General features: G+C 39.5%; 1 protein-coding gene across 7 annotated transcripts in view; it reads left to right on the forward strand.

The window, feature by feature from the left end:
• The first annotated feature begins 209 nt into the window (after positions 1-209).
• Positions 210-21,749, forward strand: part of SORBS2 (sorbin and SH3 domain containing 2) — a 258,991-nt gene continuing 237,451 nt past the window's right edge. For 2 of the 7 annotated variants that reach the window (XM_089777890.1, XM_089777889.1), the window contains exon 1: positions 665-1,250. The gene's annotated coding sequence lies outside the window, so the exon portion shown is untranslated. Of the gene's footprint in view, positions 1,251-21,749 lie in introns of all 7 variants that reach the window. The other 5 variants (XM_075930311.2, XM_075930312.2, XM_089777891.1 and 2 more) reach the window with 4 other exon arrangements.

The following is a 21,749-nucleotide window of genomic DNA, read 5'->3' on the forward strand; positions in this document are numbered from 1 at the left end:
GTATCATTAGTCCTATGGAGAAACTGAGATATAATGAAGTGTTTAGTTTCATCTCCTATACTAAGTAAATGATACTAGTGTGATACCTCAGGTACAGTTGTTACCACCTAAAATTATTTTCTCTTTAGAAAAAATCCACATTAATATTAGTTAAACATGCTAAGAACAATTTGTAAAGATTGTAATGGTTATTTTTGGTAGCAAATGATGCTTAATGTTGACTTCTTAGTGGCAGTCATGAATTGTAGTGTTAGTGCATATCAGTAATTCCAAATTTATTTTTAATTAGGTGACCTTTAAAGGCTTACTTGTCATAACTGCATATTGCTTTTCATAACTTCAAATGTCCTCCTTAGTTACACTGAACATCAAAGATACGGGACTGAGACAATTTGCCTTTTATTAGCCTAGATTATTTGTAATGAGGTTTTACTTTTTACAAACATGCTGTATGGTGTATATAGCCCTTCTCCCACTTAACAAAAATTCTGTACAGACCGAACTGAATGTTTGCATAAAATGTTGAAAAATGTAAAATAACTGCAGCACAGAAAAAGAAAAAAACCCATAAATTAACATTCTGTGCTGGAGATCTGCACATGATCAGCCATGCTTGCTGGATAAGTCTGTCTGTTGGTTGTTGCTATGGCTACAAAAAGCCAGTGGAACCCAATGAGCTGTCTGCAGCACTGCTGAAAGGACCAGCCATTTTGCTTATGGAAAAGAGTGTGACACGTTATGCTGTGTTTTACCACGGAATAAACAAAAATCCATTTGCAGAAAACAGAAAACAGGCATATTAGTGAACAGTTACTATAGCTGAGAATGTCCTCAAGATGCCATTTTGACCAGTGGGTGGCTGTTGCTGCTGCCACTAGCTGATCTGAGAGGGTGGAATGCAGAGTGATAATGCTGCATATCTGCTAACAGGCAGTAGAGTAGGATTTTTGACTTGTAAAGGCAAGGTTTCTCTGTAATGTTATCTCAACAGCTTGCTAGCTGCTCGGAGTGAAAGCTGCTGACCCAAAAGAAGGGTGTTGCCCTCTCTCAACATTGTTCTTGAGTGCCGCTGTTTTATATGAGCAAGCGCTGCTGAAGAAGCAGGTGTGCAGTTCAGATGGGCTGTATATTGTAGGCTGTACAAACCAGGTTTACATGTTTCCCATTAACAAATTGTTGGTTTAGGAGCATCTGCCTGTGGACTTATTCGGAGAAGGCGGCTACTGTACATCTCAACTTATGTGAAAGAGGTAAGCATTTGTTTTGTTTTCAGTTTTGTAAATACATCAAGCAAAACTTCATGCAAGTGAAAGTGATCTATAAAATATTTACTGTTAATATGTGACTTAAGCAGTAACTTGTTTAGAATCTGTAATTATACTGATTGAACATTTTACAGATTGTCAAAAATTGTATCCCTCCAGATATTTGCTATTTTGAAATTGATTTCATTTTGAATAGTCCACAAAGTCACATACATACATTTTACCCACACACAATGGGGATTTTATGTGACCTGTATTGTGGGAATTATGTGGGATATGAAACCTTATAGAACTTGTGAATATTTTATTTGAAAAACCTTAAAATCATCAACTCCATCAGTATTGCTGTACATGCATTGTTCAACCTTAATAATGAAACTAGATTTAAACTGTCCAACTGCTACTGTGCAGTATGTAGGTCATAATAGAAAGCAGGCTTTGCACTCATTTTTATGAACTGCATGCCCCAGTGCTGTGTGTTAGGTTAGTTTCTGGTACTTGTACTTTTAAGAGCCTAGGTAATAGCGTCCGCTCACACCCCTTTTCAAAGATATCGCACATACCATGAGCATAGAACACAACACACCCATTGTGTCCCTCAATTTGGAGTTCGGGAAAAGAAAGGAAGCCAGTACTCCACATTGAGCACTAGTATAGCTATCGAATAAGATGGTTAAACTTCTTTTATTGCACAACCTCTTTGCTATGCTAGCTGATATGAGTGTTACATAAAATAAAAATACCAAGACAGATGCACAGAAATATTTAAGTAGAATAGTTTTTGAAAATGGCTGTGGTAAAATTATAGACTCTTAATTCCAAAAAATTGCCCCTTGAGTAATATGAACTCAGACACCGACAGCAGTTATGTGGATTGGACTGGGTCAATAAAACTACAATCCTTTGGTGCAGCCTGTGATCTGAAAATGGTTAAATTATGTTAATCCATACCACTTCAGCCTTAATAATCTAAGAACGCTCTTACTGAATACCATCTCTTTTTGACAGCTCATAATAATATTGAACATGGGAAATGGATTAAAAATATCCACTGACAACCCACCAGGAATTCTGATTCTTGCATCGTATTTTATATTTATTCTTGTAAAAAACATGTTAATGCAATGTTTGCATTAACTTGTATTTAACAGTTGTATAGATTTAAATCGTGCTGTGCTACCTCATATATTTAGACAATAGACTGGGCATGAGATTAATCATTACAAATTCCAGTACATAATTGCAAAGGTAAATAAGTAACAAGTCACTATTGTATAAGTGGTCAGTAACTGAGAGCCAAAGTCCAAATGGTTTTCGAAGTGAGTTTGTCCAGCCAATGCACACAGAATTACATGTTATGTTTGAAAACACTGTTGCAGAAATGGAAATCTCTTATCCTACTGCCTCTTATAAATCGTTCCTTCAGAAAAGCCATCTCTTCCATGAATGTTTGTCTAATTATCCCTGAAATAGCTCCCCTTCCTGAACTACTGTTCTGTGTTGAGTCATTTAGGCATACCACTGTAAGTTCTTGATGCAAGGACCATGCCTTTTCTATGTTTTGTAAAGTACCAAGTACATTTTCAATGCTACATAAGTATTTATAATTAACTGAATATATGTGTGAGATTGCTTCAGTCATCCAAATAAGTGGTGGAGAGTAGGTGGAGCTCAACATTTGTAAAATGCTTTGTAAGCATCTAAAGAAAATATTGTGGGTCGTCATGACAAATCATGCAAAATGTAAACATTTATATATATTTTTACATACTACAATAGCAGCCAGCCCATGCTAGCACTTTCCCATCACAAAGCCAGGTACTGTACATTCTTCTAGACAGTGACTATCTAAAAAGGCAGACAAATGAGGGCTGGTTATTTAAGTAATGACAGGCACATGTCTTATTTATTACACATTTGTGGGATTAAAAACCACTAAATTTCTTTTCCATGGCAATTTATTCCTCTTGTCTCCCCCCCCCCCTTTCCACAATGCCAGTCTCCAGACAATCTTTCCTTGCTGACTTTCATTCCCCTCTATCCACACTGATGAGCAATTTGCTTAGAAACATAAATGAGATAGATAAGTAAATGACTTTCACGTAGTGCTTTTCAGGCATAGAAGAAGTGTCTCTTCAGGAGGAATTTAAATGAAGAATTTCAACTGAACATCATATGCAAATGAAGCAAATTCAGTGCTGTGTGTGGGTGTAAAATAAGATAATTCAATATTCAAATCAAATCAGGAAAGTCTCTGTTCGGTTTAATTGCCAAAAGGTGTGTCTAAAAAGAATCTTTGGAGAAGAATATGATGATGATATCAATTTGCTCTGAATGTTACATTCAGGGCAAACAGTAGCAATTCACATAGGAACTAAAGTTGAAATCCTGGCCTCATAGAAGTTAAGAGATTTGCCTTTAACTTTAATAGAGCTGGGATTTCTCCCACGGTTTAAAACCATTTTGGGTATCTGCAGGATTGTGCAAATCAAACCACAGGAGCCATATTTTATCTGCAGAATCTTTTCCCAATTATGCTGATATCAAACTACAGTAATTTCTAGACCTTATTGATAAAATGAGCCAGCATGTTCCGTGTGTCAGCATTAGTTAAGTGGCGTGGTCACGAACACTGTAGTAAACCAAAATGGAATCAGACAAATGAGTCTTAACATGAGAAGTCCTTCTCCAAGCATAGCTTACCATAGCTGCAGTAGGTGCAAGAACAGGGTCAGTGAGGAAAACTGGGATGACCAAGTAAAAGAGCAAAATCAAATAACAGCAATTATTTGGTGTTTTCCTATTTAAAAATGTTATTAGATGTGACCAGAACAATAACCTGCAACAGAAACCCATTGTGGGCTGTGGAATACCAGAACATAGTGGATGAAGAATGGGTGTAACTCATGTCATACATACACCATTAAGATATGACTGCTTAGGTATGTGAAGTGCAGTATGTTTGCAAACAGGGCAAAGGAAAGTACCAGTATGAATGAAGATGGATAACAGCATATGCATACAAATCAGTCTCAAGCGTCTGTATAATAGTCAGCACATCTGGAAAACGTCATACTTTGCAGCACCGCCCCTATTTTAGTAGTCCAATATGCCAATAAGAATAGATATTTAATAAGATACACCCATGATTATGTGGTTCTTGGATAAAGTATCTCAACTTTGATTGTTAACTGCTATTTCTATTCCAGTAAGGCTGTCTGTGTTATTGATTGGGGCATGATTTGAGGGTCTGTTCTTATGTAAATATTTTTGCCTAAGGGGAATACTGATATTTCCATCTTGTTGCATTATTCTGTATAGGTGTCCTTTTCAATAGCATTTTATTGACATTGCATTAATATCTGTTACACTCATTGCAAGCTACTACATTTGTTCATAAGAATGCTGTGCATAACACACATATATGCAATATACCTTAGTAGTAGATTTTTACAGATCTGCGTTACTGCACATTTTTACTATAAATGGCATCTAAACTTGTAATTGTTTCCCGTACAAAAGGCTATAATAAAAGCCTACCACTAGAACTGGTTTTAAAAAAAAAGTGCTTTGTCTTTCATTTTCTCTCCCCTTTAAGGAAAAATTCAGTGTTCTGATTTGTTGAAAACAGACTCCCCAAACATGAAATATTCCTTCTTATTTTCTTTTCTCTTCACTCCCCCCCCCCAAAAAAAACTTGCCATTTTTCATCTTTTTTTGTTAGTTTGGCATGCCACAGCTATGTATGTCTTGCTCTGTTTCTGATCTTTCTCTCTAGTCATATATAAAAACTATACAGATTTTTAAATGTAATATATTGTAGAAATCTATCAACAGGTAAAGAAAAGCAAAAAAGCTAAAAAGCACTAAGCATAGTTTCTAGGGAATTATGTGATGTAAAATGCCATGACTGAGAATGAGGGAAGACAATAAAGGAAGAGTAAAGAGAAGTAAATGCTTAAAAAGAGTCCTGAGTCAAGCTAGCAAAGAAAGCTTTGAATGGAAACAACATTTTTAAATGACATGATTCTTGACCTAAAGTAAATCCCTGCTTTCAGTATTTTAGGACAGTTCAAACATGAAAAACACATCATAGCTAATGTTGCTGTGAAACTTGAAATTCAAAAACAGTGAAAGATTTTCCTTCTGTTATTTTCAGATCCTCACTCTAAATCAATTAATTTTGTCACCTTTTTTGAGTTCAGTCTGGATAGTATTCTGAATCATCCACACATAAAAACTTCACTAGTCTTACTCAACAAGGGGCTTCCCTTGAAGAACACACATTTGGCTATGAAGATAAGCTAGGTTTTGATGCTTCTACTGGAGTTTCTAGGCAGCCTTTTAGAATTTAAAAAAAATCTTTTGAAAAGCAAAATATTGCAGCCCTATACTTTTTTAAAACTCTGATATTGAGTCCTGAGAGCTCAAAGAGTTTGCAAAAAAAAAAAAAAAAACTATATAAAACGTGAGGGAAATATCCTCCAATCGTAAATTGGCTATCATTTCATTAGATAATGATTTTTTTTTTAAAAAAATCTGTGAATTAACTTTGATAATGAACACTTTATTTTAACATGGCACCATATTTATGTTCTGAATATTATTCTTCAAGCTGTACAAGCCGTGTTTGTTTTACAGTTAAAATGTTTTAAAGCAATTAAGAAATTAAACATCAGTAAGCCCCATAAAACACAAATAGTTGATCAGTCAATCAACGGTCAATGTTTATTTTATTTGGGTTGCAAGTAGTGTTTATTTTATTTGGGTTGCAAGTAGTGGGTTGCCGTCATGAAAAGGCAGATATGCCTAGCGAAAGAGAAGGGAAGAAAAAGTGCTGTAGCTGCTGAGCACAATCAATAACTACAATGTCCATAACAGAAAATAAAGGAAACCAAACCCCTGCAGGCACATAAAACTGTAAAATGAATCTGTGATTAAAGAGCCATTAATGTATATGACTTACAATCCCACTAACAGAACATCAACAACTGAAGCTGACAGTCAAAGTAGGTGGAAAGTTCAAGGACACTTCCAATCATTGTCTCAACTCCAGCAATGGAAGTTCAGGATACAAGCCAGCTGTAGCTCAATAGATAGCTCAAAATTGTGTAGTGCAGTTCATATGGACAAATATCAAGGATGGGGCAAGGACAGGCTAGTTATGAAATGTGTTTATGTGGTGTATTTCCGGGATAGTCTTCACCATAATGAAACAGGTAAGGGCTTCTACTACACTTCAGACTAAATAAAAAGCTACTAAATAAAAAGCTGCTATAGCCCAAGCAGGACTCTAAGGAAGAGCCAGATGGTCCCACTTACATAGTGAAAAGAAGGTGGCTACATAGAAATATGTGAATATTTTCATTAATTTCATTGTAGGCATAGATAAGACACTGGGTAGAACAGCAATGGGCAACCAAAAATAGGGAGTGTATTGCATGAGTGTCCCTCTTTCACCTCTGTGGGCCACAGCAGCCCATGGCTCAGTAGGGTTCCACTTGCAGCCCCCTTGTGTGTCACATCCCCCTCGGGTCTCTCACTCACAGGGGCACCAGAGCCCTGCACTTCCTTTGCCTCCCCACTCCCTCCAAGCCTTTTTAGAGCGTATGAATCGTCTGATTCACACTCCGTGCCCACTCTGTCCCTCCCTCCCAGAGCTAGAAAGCTGCGAATCAGCTCTTCACAGCTGTTCCAGCTCTGGGAAGGAGTGGGGACAGCAAAAGGATCAGGCAATTCATGGTGCAGGCCTCTGGCATGAGAGACATATGGGGGAGAGGGGCAGATAGAGGGTCCACAGGCTACAGGTTGCCCACCACTGGTGTAAAATGTTATGTGATCTGGATATAACCCATGCTGTAGATAGCATTGCAAGCCTTCTTAATTAGCACAGCCCTTTATTTCTACATCCATGTCAACAATGGGTGACAAGGGTACAGAATGTACAACTGTGTGATGTGGTCAATTGATAGATGTATATGCAACTGATGACAGATGTTCAAAGGCATTTAGGCACCAAGTGGGATTTTCAAAAGCACTTACTGGGTGCCTAACTCCCATTGATCTTTACTAAAACAGTTAGCTGTGGAAGAGGACCTTGATAAAGACATTTCTGAAACATGGTAAAATAATACAAAGTAATTTCATACTGCTATCTTTGAATATAAACTATACTGGAAGGTTGGATTAGGGTGTAATGGTGGAGTCGGAGAACAAGATCTAAAATTCTATACAATCCATTGAGATTAATACATGAACTGAGTGGACTATATTTAGCAGAAACTGTAGAGATATTAATACCAAGAACTACACATACAAATATATAGTGTTGAGGTTTTTTCTATTGGCCTTCTGACCAGAAAAAGAATATGGAGTGCATTGTATTAAGGGATATAAAAAAAGCAACTAAGTCTAATAAGAATTGCTTACAATAGTTACAACTAACCACGAATAGACAAATTGAATCTTAGAACAGATCAAGGTTTAGGCACACATTTTATTTAACATCAAATTTCTTCTTGGAACAGCTAATTTTCGAATAAAACTGGAAAGGCTAGTCTTGACTAAGTCTTAAATAATGCTGAAAATTGTTTCAAAAAATAATTATAATTGAGCCTCTAACTAATGGTGCCCCCAATATGGCTAAGTTCAACATACTCAAGCAGGAAATCATATCAAAACCTTGCACAGTGGAACCAAACTGCAGGAAAGTTTGCAGATTAAATGTTGTTCTCATGTCATAAAAAATAGGCAATACGAGAGTCCTATTTAACGTTAACATTAATAGGACTCTCATATTGCCTATTTTTTATGACATGAGAACAACATTTAATCAAATTAAAAGGCAACAAATTCTAAACTGAAGATTTTTTTCTTATACTGTGACAATGAGTTCCATAGGTTATCCTGGAAATCAAGAGTTCGGTTGAATTAGGATTTCTAATTGGGGAGGGTATTAGGTGTCTAAAAATTCTAACTCCCCCTCATTGTCTTTGGAAACTCCTACCTTAGATGTGTATATATAAATTGTGAGATCTATGATTTCTAAATTATGATTAAAATTAATAAGGCATATAAAACCCTTATGCATCAGATCATAAGTCAATCATTAACTGATGAGAATTTGAAAAATTGCTATATAGCATGGTTATTCCCTAATTGTCATTACATTGTTTCTTACTCTTTTGTCTTGCAAGCATCTGATACTGGCCAATGTCTGAGAAAATATACTGACCAGATGGACCCTGGTCTAATTAGGTACAGCAATTCCTATATTACTCTCTTCCTTGTCAGAGAAACTTACATATATTTTAGAACTTTTCCAATTCTAATATATCTCTTGAGATCAGATGACCAGGAGTACACATGTGGATTTATATACAGCCGTTATCATTATTTCTGTTGTACAGGCAGTCCCCGGGTTACGTACAAGATAGGGACTGTAGGTTTGTTCTTAAGTTGAATCTGTATGTAAGTCGGAACTGGCGTCCAGATTCAGACACTGCTGAAACTGACCGCCAGTTCTGACTTACATACAGAATCAACTTAAGAACCCCAGGCGTCCCCAAGTCAGCTGCTGCTGAAACTGATCAGCAGCTGATTCCAGGAAGCCCGGGGCAGAGCAACTCTGCCTGGGGCTTCCTGTAGTCACCGCTGGTCAGCTTCAGCAGCGGCTGACTTGGGGACGCCTGGGGCAGAGCAGCTGGGGTGCTGCTGGGTTGCTCCAGTAGCGCCGCTCCTCGGTGCTACTGGACCAACCCAGCAGCACCCCATCTGCTCTGCCCCAGGCGTCCTGATTCAGCCGCTGCTGAAACTGACCAGCAGCGGCTGAATCAGGACCTGGGGCAGAGCAGCTGGGGTGCTGCCGGGTTGGTCCAGTAGTGCCCAGAGCGGGCGCTGCAGGACCAATCGGCAGCGCCCCAGCTGCTCTGCCCCAGAGTCCAAAACAAAAGCCTGGTCTGCTGGGGGGGGGGAGCACACTAGCTGCGCGCCCCTCCCCCCCCCAGCAGACCAGGGACACGGGGAGCAGAGCCGCAGCGGCAGTGGGGTGCCGCGCCTCTGAGGCTTTGCTCTGGCAAAGCCTCAGAGGCGCGGGACCCCCCCACGGCTGCGGCTTCAGTCCGGGTGCCTGTGGTCTGCTGGGGACCATCCCCAGCAGACCACAGGCACCCAGACTGAAGCGGCAGCAGCGGAGGTTCCCCGCGCCTCTGAGGCTTTGCTCTGGCAAAGCCTCAGAAGCGCGGGAACCCGCCCGGTGCCCCTGGTCTGCTGGAGACGGTCTCCAGCAGACCAGGGGCACCGGAGCAGCTTACGAACGGGGCTTTCTCGCCCCGACCTCCGGCAAAGGGGACTGCCTGTATTATATTTTCCTTTCCTAATGGTTCCTAACATTTGTTAACTTTTTTGATTGCCACTGCATATTGAGCTGGTATTTTTCAGAAAACTATCCACAATGACTCTAAGATCTCCTTTCTGAGTGATAACCACCAATTTAGACCCCATTTTATATGACTAGTGGGGATTACATTTTACAGTATACAGTACGTTGCATTTGTCAACATTGAATTTCATTCACCATTTTGTTGTCTAGTCATCTATTTTTGTGAAATCCTTTTGTAACTCTTCACAGCCTGCTTTGGACTAGATGTTGAGTAATGTACTGTATCATCAGCAAGCTTGGACAATTCACTGTCTCCCTCTTTTCCAGATCCTTTATCAATATACTGAACAGCTTTGATCTAAGTGCTGGTTGTGAGGGGTACCCTATTATTCACCTCTCTCCATTCTTAAAACTGATCATTCATTCCTATGCTTTGTTTCCTATTTTTTAACCAGTTACCGAGCCATGAGAGCAACTTCTCTTTTTTCCCATGCTGGCTTCCTTTGCTTATGAGCCTTTGGTGAAAGATCTTTTCAAAGACTTTTCAAAAGTCAAAGTTTACTATATGCACTGGGTCAAACTTGTCCACTAGTTTGTTGAACCCCTCAAAGAATTCTAAGAGACTGAGAATGTATGATTTCTCTTCACAAAGGCCATGTTAATTTTTCCCCATCAAATTATGATCATCTTTATGTCTGATGATTCTGTTTTATACTATCGTTTCAGTCAATTTCATATTTGAGTATCTGCACCCCTCTTGAGTGAATATCATATCCTCGTGACTACTTATTCTTTAATTTTATCAATTTATTACAAACCTTCTATCAACATCTCAGTCTGGGACAGTGCCTCAGATTTGTCACCTTAAAAGAATGGTTCAGGAATAGGAATTTCCCTCACTACTTCTGCAGTGGAGGTCAATGCAGAAAAACATGCATTTAACTTCTTAATAATGGCCCTGTCTTCCTTGAGTGCCCTTGTGTGCTTCCGTGAGCACCCTAGTTGGTTGTTTGACAGGTTTCTTGCTTCTAATTTAGTTTTTGTCTTTTGCTAGTTGATCTTCAAATTCTTTTTTAGCCTGCCTAATTATACTTGACTTGCCAGAGTTTGTTGCTTTCCATTTTATTCATGAGGCTATGGTTTTTTCGTTTTGCCTGTCACTATCTTCTTTACTATGGTGTTTAGGCATTTTTGGTCCTTTCTTTTTGCGGGGGGATGGGAACATATATTTAATTAGAGCATCTTTTGTAGTGTTTTTAAAAAAATCCCATTTCAGTTTTCCTTTACACAAGGATGTTAAATGGAATTACATCATGATTACTATTACCAGGCAGTTCATCTATATGAACCTCTTGGAGCAGATCCTTTGTGCCACTTAAGACTAAATTAGGAGTGAGCAAGAGGCTGCCAGCAGGCTGGATCCAGCCCGCCACACTATCGGATCCGGCCCACGGATGCCTTGCCGAAACACTTAGGAAGAGAACAGCTCACACTTCAAAAAGCCAGCTGTTCTCCATTCCAGATAGCTGGGAAGGGAGGAGGGAGACTTCTCGTGCTGTTCCTGCCCCCCAACAAAATTTCTTAGCTCCCATTGGCCAGTTTCTCAGCTCCTGGCTAGTAAGAGCTGAGAATTTTTGCTGGGAGTAGGAGCAGTGTATGAAGCCTTCGCCCTTCCTCCTCTATTTCCTCCCCCTCCTTTTCTCTCTCAGGCCTGGAGTGGAGTCATGTGGAGCAACAAGCAGTCTGCAGCAGACAGTCCAGGTTTCTGCTGGTAAGTGTCTCCCAGCCAGAGCCTGTCTCTGGCAACACTTTGTCCCCCCTCCCCAACCATTTGTCCCCCCTCCACATACCCCAACCCTCTGCCCACTCCTGAACTCATACTCCTTTCCAGATCTAGCACCCCAGTCTCCTGCCCCAGATCACAATCACCTCCTACCCTAGATCACATCCCAATCCCCCTGCTGTAGGTCACAACTATCTCCTTAATCAAACTCCCTCCCAGACCCCATTCTCCCTCCTGCACCCCAATCCCTTCCCCCAAGATCTCTTCTGAATCCATTCTCCATCTCAGACCCCACACCTCCTCCATTAATATCATGGAAGAGTGCAGCCTTTGACCACTTTCCAAAATCTTGGAGTGGACCCCCATCAAAAATTATTGTCCACCCCTGGACTAAATCATGAATTGTCTCTGTGCTTGTGGGTTCCAGGATTAGCTGCTCTAACAAACCATCATTACTGTTGTGTAGAAAATTAATTTATGCACCCATCTTGAGGTAACTATACCCAGTCAATATGTTGAAATTCCCCATTATTGAGTAATCTGTGAAATGATCATAGAATCATAGAACACTAGGACTGGAAGGGACCTCGAGAGGTCATTGAGCCAAGTCCCCTACCCTCATGGCAGGACCAAATACCATCTAGATCATCCCTGATAGACATTTATCTAACCTACTCTTAAATATCTCCAGAGATGGGGATTCCACAACCTCCCTGGGCAATTTATTCCAGTGTTTGACTACCCTGACAGTTAGGAACTTTTTCCTAACATCCAACCTAAACCTTCCTTGCTGCAGTTTAAGCCCATTGTTTCTTGTTCTATCCTCAGAGGCCAAGATGAACAAGTTTTCTCCGTCCTCCTTATGACACCCTTTTAGATACCTGAAAACTGCTATCATGTCCCCCCTCAATCTTCTCTTTTCTAAACTAAACAAACCCAATTCTTTCAGCTTTCCTTCATAGGTCATGTTCTCTAGAACTTTAATCATTCTTGTTGCTCTTCTCTGGACCGTCTCCAATTTCTCCACATATTTCTTGAAATGCGGTGCCCAGAACTGGACACAGTACTCCAACTGAGGCCAAACCAGCGCAGAGTAGAGAGGAAGAATGACTTCTCATGTCTTGCTCACCACACACCTGTTAATGCATCCCAGAATCACGTTTGCTTTTTTTGCAACAGCATCACACTGCTGACTCATATTCAGCTTGTAGTCCACTATAACCCCTAGATCCCTTTCTGCCGTACTTCTTCCTGGCTAGTCGCTTCTCATTCTGTATGTGTGAAACTGACTGTTCTTTCCAAAGTGGTGCACTTTGCATTTGTCTTTATTAAACTTCATCCTGTTTACCTCAGACCATTTCTCCAATTTGTTCAGATCATTTCGACTTATGACCCTATCCTCCTGAGCAGTTGCAACCCTTCCCAGCTTGGTATTATCTTCAAATTTAATAAGCGTAATTTCTATGCCAATATCTAAAAAGTTGATGAAGATATTGAACAGAGCCGGTCCCAAAACAGACCCATGTGGAACCCCACTTGTTATACCTTTCCAGCATGATTGTGAACCATTAATAACTATTCTCTGAATACAGTTATCCAGCCAGTTATGCACCCACCTTATAGTAGCCCCATCTAAGTTGTATTTGCCTAGTTTATTGATAAGAATCTCATGCGAGACCGTATCAAACGCCTTACTAAAGTCTAGGTATACCACATCCACCGCTTCTCCCTTACCCACAAGACTCGTTATCCTATCAAAGAAAGCTATCAGCTTGGTTAGAGGTTAGAGCTATCACATTAGAGAGGTTATAAAAACAAGCATAGTTCTACTGCTCTAGTCTTAATAATGATGACTGGAATTTCTACCTGAGGTTCTGTGGTACAGTTTGATTCATTTGAGATTTTTACTATATTAAACACACTGCTTTTTCACATATATAGTGCCACTCCCCTACTAGTATGACCTATTCTTGCAATCCTATATATTTTATACCCCAGTATTATCATGTTCCATTGATATCATTCTACCTAGTTTCTATGATCCTAGTCTATCGGTATCCCCATATGATAGCAGGCACTTAAGTTCACCCATGTTTAGACTTTCTAGAATTTGTATAAAAGCCTTTACAAAATTTGTCAATATTTGTCAACCTTCATGTGATATAACTGAATGGATCCTTCCTTTCTGAACACAGAGATCACAAAATATATCTTTGAGTACAAAATTGTTCCATATACATAGTACTACACTGTCTTCTATGCAGTTGCTCACTTTGACTTTTTTGCAAAGCTGAGTCTTGTCAGGTAGTGTCTGCCTCATGTCAATTCTGTAGAAGGATTTTCCCCTTCTATTATCAGGCATACAATGGATGTAGTAAACTGTTGTATGCCTGATAATCAAGCAAGTCCCAAATATCTCGTGACTGAAAAATGTTCAGTATGTCTCCTTGAGGTGGGGTCATGCATTACACACACATCAATAGACTGCTGCTTCAGGCTAGTCATGCCATTTTGCAACATTTAATTCCAACAACAACTGTCAGTCCAGGTTTTTAAAAGTTTGTCTATTCAGTTTCTACTACATTTCCAGTGAACTGCTGGTTCTCAGCAGTGAAATTCTCTCATGTAGCTCAAATCCATGGAAATTTCACTGTGTTAATTTTCAAGTGATATTAGCATTATTGGTTAGCCATGAATATGTATAGTACTGAAGAAAGACCAATCAAAGAAAGGAAAGTATGGCTGCATATTCATGGAGTGAGATGTTAACAAGTTAGACCGTAAAATAAGACCTAAAGCTAAGACTTTGCTGTGACATACATTCAGATAACTAGGCAACTTGAGTTTCTTAACAGACATATTTTCCTTAGGGGGGTCACTTGACAGGTCTATCTAGTAACCTGATCAGCACTGCAGATTACCATCCAGCATTTAAATAAGCTCAAGGGAAAGGTTTTCAATTCTTTGTTTGCATAGCTGCAGATTCACACATTCTATTTTAACAATGTCATTTGTTTCAGATAAATCTGTTGGCTGATTTACAGCCTTGCATTTGAACAAAGGCCAGATTCAGGGAATATACCGAATTGTCAAAACTACTAGCCCAAAGAAAGCTTTCTTTTGGCGATCAGCACCTGTTCTATCTCATACATTCCAGTATGAGATACTGTACATTGGCATAGAGAAATATTATGAAAATGCCTACCAACTTAACTGCTATGAAATACAGTAAAATTTTCATGCCCATAGGACTACACGGGTTGTAAAGACATTTTCCCAAACTGGGTGTAATTCACTGGCTACTGTTTCAGGTACTTTATTAATTATTGACAAATACTATTTCAATAATTTCAACTAAATTTAATCAGTCTGCTTAAACTGAGCCTGAAGATTGAAGATGGTTTGAGAAACAACATAGAGCTATACTAGCATCTCTTCTGCTGTGTTGTTTGCAGCATTCTCTTCAACATAAAACTAGGTGGCTCTTTTTTAGAAGTTATAAAGGTATTTTGTAAGAGCCAGAACTTAGCTTGCAAGTATAACTTCAGTATTGACTTCGCTCATTTATAATGCTCTCAAAGGGCTATAGGACTCTTCAGGAACAAAGGCAGTAATAAGATTTCATCAGAATTTCTTAGCCTTGAAGAAAATCTGTGGCTTAGAATGCTACAGAAGAAGAGGAGGGATCCTTTGGCTATTTCATCTCAGAAAGAACCATTGTTACTAGTATCCTTTGAAATACTGCCCACTGTATGTTACATGCTCTGCAGTAACTCAAAAATTATGGTCCCTGTTCTGAAAAGCTTCCATTCTGAAGCCAAATGAGTAGATCCAGGTTATTAGAAGGGGAACCGGCTCTTGTGCTCATCATGTCTTAATTGAGGTCTCAGGGTACCCTTAATCAGTTCAGTTTAAAAATAGGGCTGAACTTCAAGCCCATCATTATTACTTATAATTGATTTGCATAAAATAATTAATAAAATTAATATTAAATAAATCTAAATCCATAACCTATTCCCTTCCCTTTGTATGTCTTAGATTGTAAGCTCCTCGGGGCCTGGAAACAAAATCCAATGTCTGTGTCTAATAAATAATATATTATAGTATTTGACCTTTTATGACCCTTGCAATAATACTGCTGTGTTGTAGCATCTTGCAGCATATGTCCCTTGACAATTAATTTACCTATTACAGATGAAATTACATATTCTCCACTCCAACCATCTGATATTTCTTAACATGATTTTATTTATGCCTGTTTTTGGAGTCGTCAGTTCAGTTTTTCACTGCCTAGCAGTGCTTAGTATTTCTAGTTAGAACCACGTTGACTCTGATTTGTTGTTTTCGTGATGTAAGTTTCCTTTTCAGCTTCTTGCTGTTTTGAAGCTTTCAAACTTAGCCTGCGATTATGTTTGCCAAGTCTGTACCTCAGCCAGTGGTGTGAAGATGACAGGCCAACTTCCATCTACAGTTTTTGCCTCCCTGGTCCAGCACCTTTGGGACCTGACCAGTTCTGAACTAGGGAATTGGCCAAATGAGGGAAGGTCAGTGCCAACCCTTCTGCCGTCTTTGACTGCTGGGCTCTGCTTCATCAGCAGCAAAGGGGCTGGCATTGACTGAGAGGGGAAGAGGCAGGATGGCTGGAGAGCCCCATGGTTGGGTGTTAGGAGCTCAGCCAGATAGGAGTGCAGCCCCGTGGGAGCTCACTGAGCCCCACAGCAGCCAGGCTGTGCTCCCAGATGCTGCTACTGGCTGCAGAGCTGCACTTCTGGCCCCTGGCTAGAGGACTCCACAGCCTCTGTGTTTCTTCCCATGAACATCCACTGTCCCTGCTTCTCTCCCTCCCTCCTGCCTCCCTTCCTGAGCTTGTCATAATGGAAGTTCTGGGAGGGCAGGGAAGGAATTGCTGAGTTGGGGGCTGGCTTTTCCCCATGAGTGCTTGTGTCCAGGAGTACCCATGGGGATGCCAGACCACAGATGGTCCCAGGCTACTGAAATCTGGGCCAAAGAGGTTGAACCTATAGTAGAAACACAAGAGTAAAACACAGAACATTCAGTAAATCATATGGTCTCTTGAGAGAGAATGAAAAGGGACTTCACTCTCTGGCTGTTTCTGTATCTATAGAAGCAGATTTTAAGACAAACTAGGATGATATCCATAAGTAGAAAAATGAAAAAGCAACAAACTCCCTACAATATGAATAGTTTGATGCTTAGCACTTCCACTAAAGGTACTAACAAATTGAAATAACTTTTATTTCAGATTTCACAAAGCATTTATTTTTGCTGCAGCTGTTATGATTTGATGGCATTTTATTTTTGCATATATCATCGTATACTAAAACTTTACACTTTTTATGGATTATCACAGAGATTAGGTTCATTTAAACTTTGTCAAAATACAGGGTCAATAACATTAATAAATCACTAACCTCAACCTAAGAGATCTCTCACGATCTGTAATTGATGGAGACCCTTTTCAAACCCACAAAAGTGGGCTCATCACAGGCCACAAAGTCCTGTTCACAATTTTCTCAGCAGGGAAAATAATTGTAAATTCCCTAATACCACAATACTACTTTTATGGGGAATGCCTCTCTGATTATGAAGAAAACCTTATAAAAAGTGGAGACACATGATGGGTCTCCAGAGTTTCCAGTATCTAGCTGTAAAATGTTAGAAAACACACCCAGATCTGTTTGAGTTGCAAAAGGAAGAGCAAGTCCAAGTCTGCATTTTAAGGATCCTGGGAGTGCTAAATTTGATTTCTTCTTTAAGGCTACTTCTGTGTTCGTCAGGCCCTACATACTACCTTCCCTGGACGTGGGAGGGTAAATAACTGCATGCTTAAATTGTGTGAAAGATACAGCGTAGTATAAAACAGTTTTAGAGAACAATGACCGGGACTTAAAAGGATCCAAAGCTCTTCTAGCATGTGCTAAGCCAGTGATTCATTTGATGACATTTAGAAAGTTGGTTGACCTCCTTGTACTTCAGTCAAACCCAAGTAGGAAATTGTGTGAAACCTTTGTCTTGGAGAAAACCAGGGTTATATGCCCTATGGGTGCATCTACATAGCAAGGCTAAAGCTGAAATAAGCTATGCAACTTGAGCTATGTCAATTGCGTAGCTTAAGTTGAAATTACTTATTTTGGCTTTTGGCGCTGGCTACACAGCAGGAAGTCTGAGAGAGCACTCTTCCTTCGACTTCCCTTACTCTTTGTATAATGAGGGTTATGGGAATCAGAGTAGGAAGTCCTCCAGTTTGCCATTATTTCAACATTATGTCGAAATAACTGCTTGCAATGTAGACACGGACGATGTTATTTCAGAATAACATCAGTTATTCCTAAATAATACAGCTGTGTAGATGTACCCTACCATTGCAGAACTGCAAATACAGTAGTTCTTTTTAAGTGAGGAACAAAAAGTGATCTAGGAATCTACAGGCCTGTTAGCTTAAACTCAGTTGATGCAAATCCTTAGAACAAATCTTGAAAGAGAGTAATTAAAGACATAGTACTAATCAACAGTAATTGGGATAAAATCCATGTTTTTGCAAAGTTAGATCGTGTCAACCCAACCTGATCTGTTTATTTGAGAAGATCCTGCATTTTCTTTGTTTAGAAATTGTTTAGGTCTAATTACCTCTATTCAGTAAAATATTTGATGCAGTTCCACATGGGAAATTGTTAGTTGTGTCAAAGAAGATAGGAATTGATATGAAAATCAAAAGGTAGGTCCGACCTGGTTAAAGAGGAGACTGCAGTGGGTCACACTGAAAGATGAACTATCAGGCTGAAGTTTCTAAGGGATCAGTCCTGGGCACAATCTTATTTAACGTTTTCATTAATTACCTTAGGACAAAAAGTGGGCGTGCGCCAATAAAATTTGCAGATGAGTCAAAGTTGGGAGGTATTGCTAAGAGAAGGCCGGAATGTCATACAAAAATATTTGGATGACCTTGAAAACTAGCCTTGCAGAAATTGGATGAAATTTAATAATGCTCAAATGCAAGGTCATGTTGTTAGGAACCAACAACAGGAGTCTTTGCTATAAGCAGGAGACTTGCCAGCTGGAAGTGATGGAGGAAAAAGACTTGGGTGTATTTATCAATCACAGGAGACCTATGAGCCACCAGTGTGTTGTGGCCGTGAAAAAGACTATGAGAATGCTAGGATGCAGTAGAGATAGGAAGCATTGTAGGTGGGAGTATTATTATCATTATACAAGGCACTAATGAGATCTCATAAAATACTATGTGTGGTTCTGGTCTGCCTTGTTTGAGGGATTAATTCAAACTGAAACAGATGTTGACAAGAGCGTAATAGGATGGTCAGAGAAATGGTAAACCTGTTTTATGAGAAGAGACTTTAGGAGTGTGCCTTGTTTAGCCTAATAAAATGAAGGCTTAGGGGACATATAATTGCTCTATGTAAACATATCAGTGTGAAAATTACCTTTCTGTAAAGGGCCATGGCCTAATGCAACCTTGTTTCTGCTTATGCACACAGTAGGGCTGATCTATTATGCATAGACCCCGACATATAAAGGTGACTTCCCCCCTCCCATATTACCATGCGCCTAGGCCTTAAGTTGCTCTGTTCTCTCAGCTCCTATTGGATTCAGTGTACCTCATGGGTTCACAGCCCCTGTCCGCAGTTAAACACAATAAGTGATCATAGCTCAAGCAGAAAAGAGAGCATGTAAACAATAGTGACCTTGTACAAAGTTCCAGAAACAATGGGCTGGTGGTAAATACACAAAACTTGATGAACAATAGACTCCTAAATTGTATTTCCTGCTAAATCGTTTTGCATATTTACACCCTCTGTGTATTCTTGTAATCCCTTGAAATTAACATTGAAGCAGGGGTAGGTCTGTTTTAGCAACACAATTGGAGTATTATGTCTGTACAATGTATCAGTTGTAGTTACAGTTAATGAAGCTTTTTTTCATTTTATAAGAACAAGAATAATTTAGACTGATGCCAGTTAAATGCACTTGGCATAGGTGCTACATGCCGATTATCATAGATTGAGGAGATGCTATATATTTTTGGAGTATCTAACAGACTGCTTAAAAAAAAAAGCCTTTTGAAAGGTATTTGATTTGCATCACCCTGAGACTTTCCTTTGCTGTTTCAATGCAGTTATTTGGCATTCATGTCAGTTTATGTAGTGGGAGTAATGATATCATAATTTTTAGAAATCGGTATCCTTGTGTAATGTCATAATGAAAGTATCTCAATGTGTTTTATAATAATCCAAAACAAATAGTGCAGTGAGTCTATGGGCTACCTAAATGATATCATTTCCACTCCTTAAACATGAGTGAAAACCTCATCCCATGGAGTCAGTGGGAGTTTTCCCATGGAATTTGACGGGACCAAGATTTCACCCTAAATCTGGTTTGATGAAAATATGATTGGCAGGGAGCCTAGAGTTCTCTACTATTTATATCTAAGGTGTCATAAAACCTGTTTCTTCCATCTCAAGTGGAGTGATACCTGGCTAGGAGTTTGGGATGTTGAAAGCATGCTGGCTTGGTAAACGGTCTGCTTTTTTCTCTGTGATGCCAGTATAATGTGTGAGATCTCAGAGACCATGAAGAATAGTTTCTCAAGCTTTCAGATCTAATGACTCCTTTCCAGATTAAGGATCTTTGAACATGTCTAACAAGAATCAAAACTGTGAGCTGGTGAAATCTTGTAATTCTGACAAGTTAAATAAGATGTCAAAAGAGCAACGTTTATAAAGGAGATACAATTTAATATGTTGGCTGAGTCTTTCTTATAGACAAAAGCAGTTCCATATAAGGTTGGATAGAGGAAATAATAGAATTAATTCATTTTTAGTTGGTCAATATTTAATTTTTATTGCAAGCATCAAAGAGAAATCTGTCTCCTCAAGTACAAAGAGTAAAATGAAAACAGCACTTTCAATGCATCTGTAGAGAAAGTTAGGTGATTAGAGAAAGTCAACTACAGACATTTTTTGGTAAGGTATTGGTCAACTTGTCTTACAATGATTCTGTCAGTGCTGCTGTGTTACGAACATCTTGGATACAGCATCTTCTGATCCACTTCTTTCACAAAGGAGTTACTGGAGAAAATAGTACCACGCCTGGGCCTGCAGTTCCCTCAAACACTCACCCACAGAGGTCAGATGCTTCCTGATAATTCCTGTCTGGCTCTTCAAATTTCCCTCACAAAATCTGAGCCAAGAGGAAACTTCTATGTTTCCTGTTTGTGCTCAGGAAGACCAAATTCAAAGTTTTCTGATGAATCATGCATGGACAGACCATTCCTGTTCCAACCCTTGTAAAAAAAGCTCAGCTCATTCAAGGACGTGAGCTAAGCAGTGCCACCCAAAATGACTTATTGATGGAATCTGCAAAAATAAATTGATCATTCAGAAAAACCTTTACTTCTCCTCTAAAGAGCTGAATTAGCTGTCATGAAATTAAGTGCTATCTCACTTCATCTGAAAGTGGAGAAGATTGTAAGAGATTTTTCCATTGTGATAAGAGAACAATGGGAAAAAATCAGAAATACTTTCCATGGCCTTTAATGAAGCTCACTACTTTATAACCTCTGTAAAAACAATATTTTTCAGACATCTAGGCAACAAGCTCTTGGGAGCACATAAAAAGCTAAAGCTGTGAGGTGTTGCACATAGTGTGTGAATCCATGTGACTAGGCTACTATTCTTATCCATCATCACGTTGGCACCATCCATGCAGATTGCAAACCATCATTCCCATTTGGTGTGGATATCTTTGACTGTTTCCTGCAATGTCTTGAAAAAAAGTATCTTGTTTTGTTGTTTTCCCTGTCAATAGCTGTATAAAAGACTGTCTACTGTAATAAATAATTAGAAACATACCTTGCAACACTAGATATTTTGCAGCACCAGTTATATCATTTAATTGCACACTCAGCCATGTCACTACAGGTTGCACCTCCGAAAACTAGCAACCCAGTTTTGGTCTGTCTGGTTCAGGAGCATCTGTTGGCTCCTGGGTTCTCAGGACTAATGGAAAGAAGCGATGGCTAGGACAGGGGGCAGCAGGGCCAGTGGTGGTGGCCTGAGTCCGGAACCCCACAACAGCTCCCAACAGACTGTGGCAGTGGGGCTAAGCCACGGAGCTGGTGATAGTGGGGTAAGCAGCCTGGCCAGCAGTAGAGGGGACTTTCTAGAGTACTAGCAAGCTGGTAGCACTGATTGGTGGCAGGCTTGGGGTCCAGCAAAAATTCTCTTGTTCGGGACTAGTTAAGTCCCAAGAGTGCCAGATCAGGGAGATCGAACCTGTAATATGG

This window comes from Pelodiscus sinensis, chromosome 4 (assembly GCF_052426305.1).
Source record: "Pelodiscus sinensis isolate ZL-2025 chromosome 4, ASM5242630v1, whole genome shotgun sequence".
In the NCBI taxonomy this organism is placed as follows: domain Eukaryota; kingdom Metazoa; phylum Chordata; order Testudines; family Trionychidae; genus Pelodiscus; species Pelodiscus sinensis.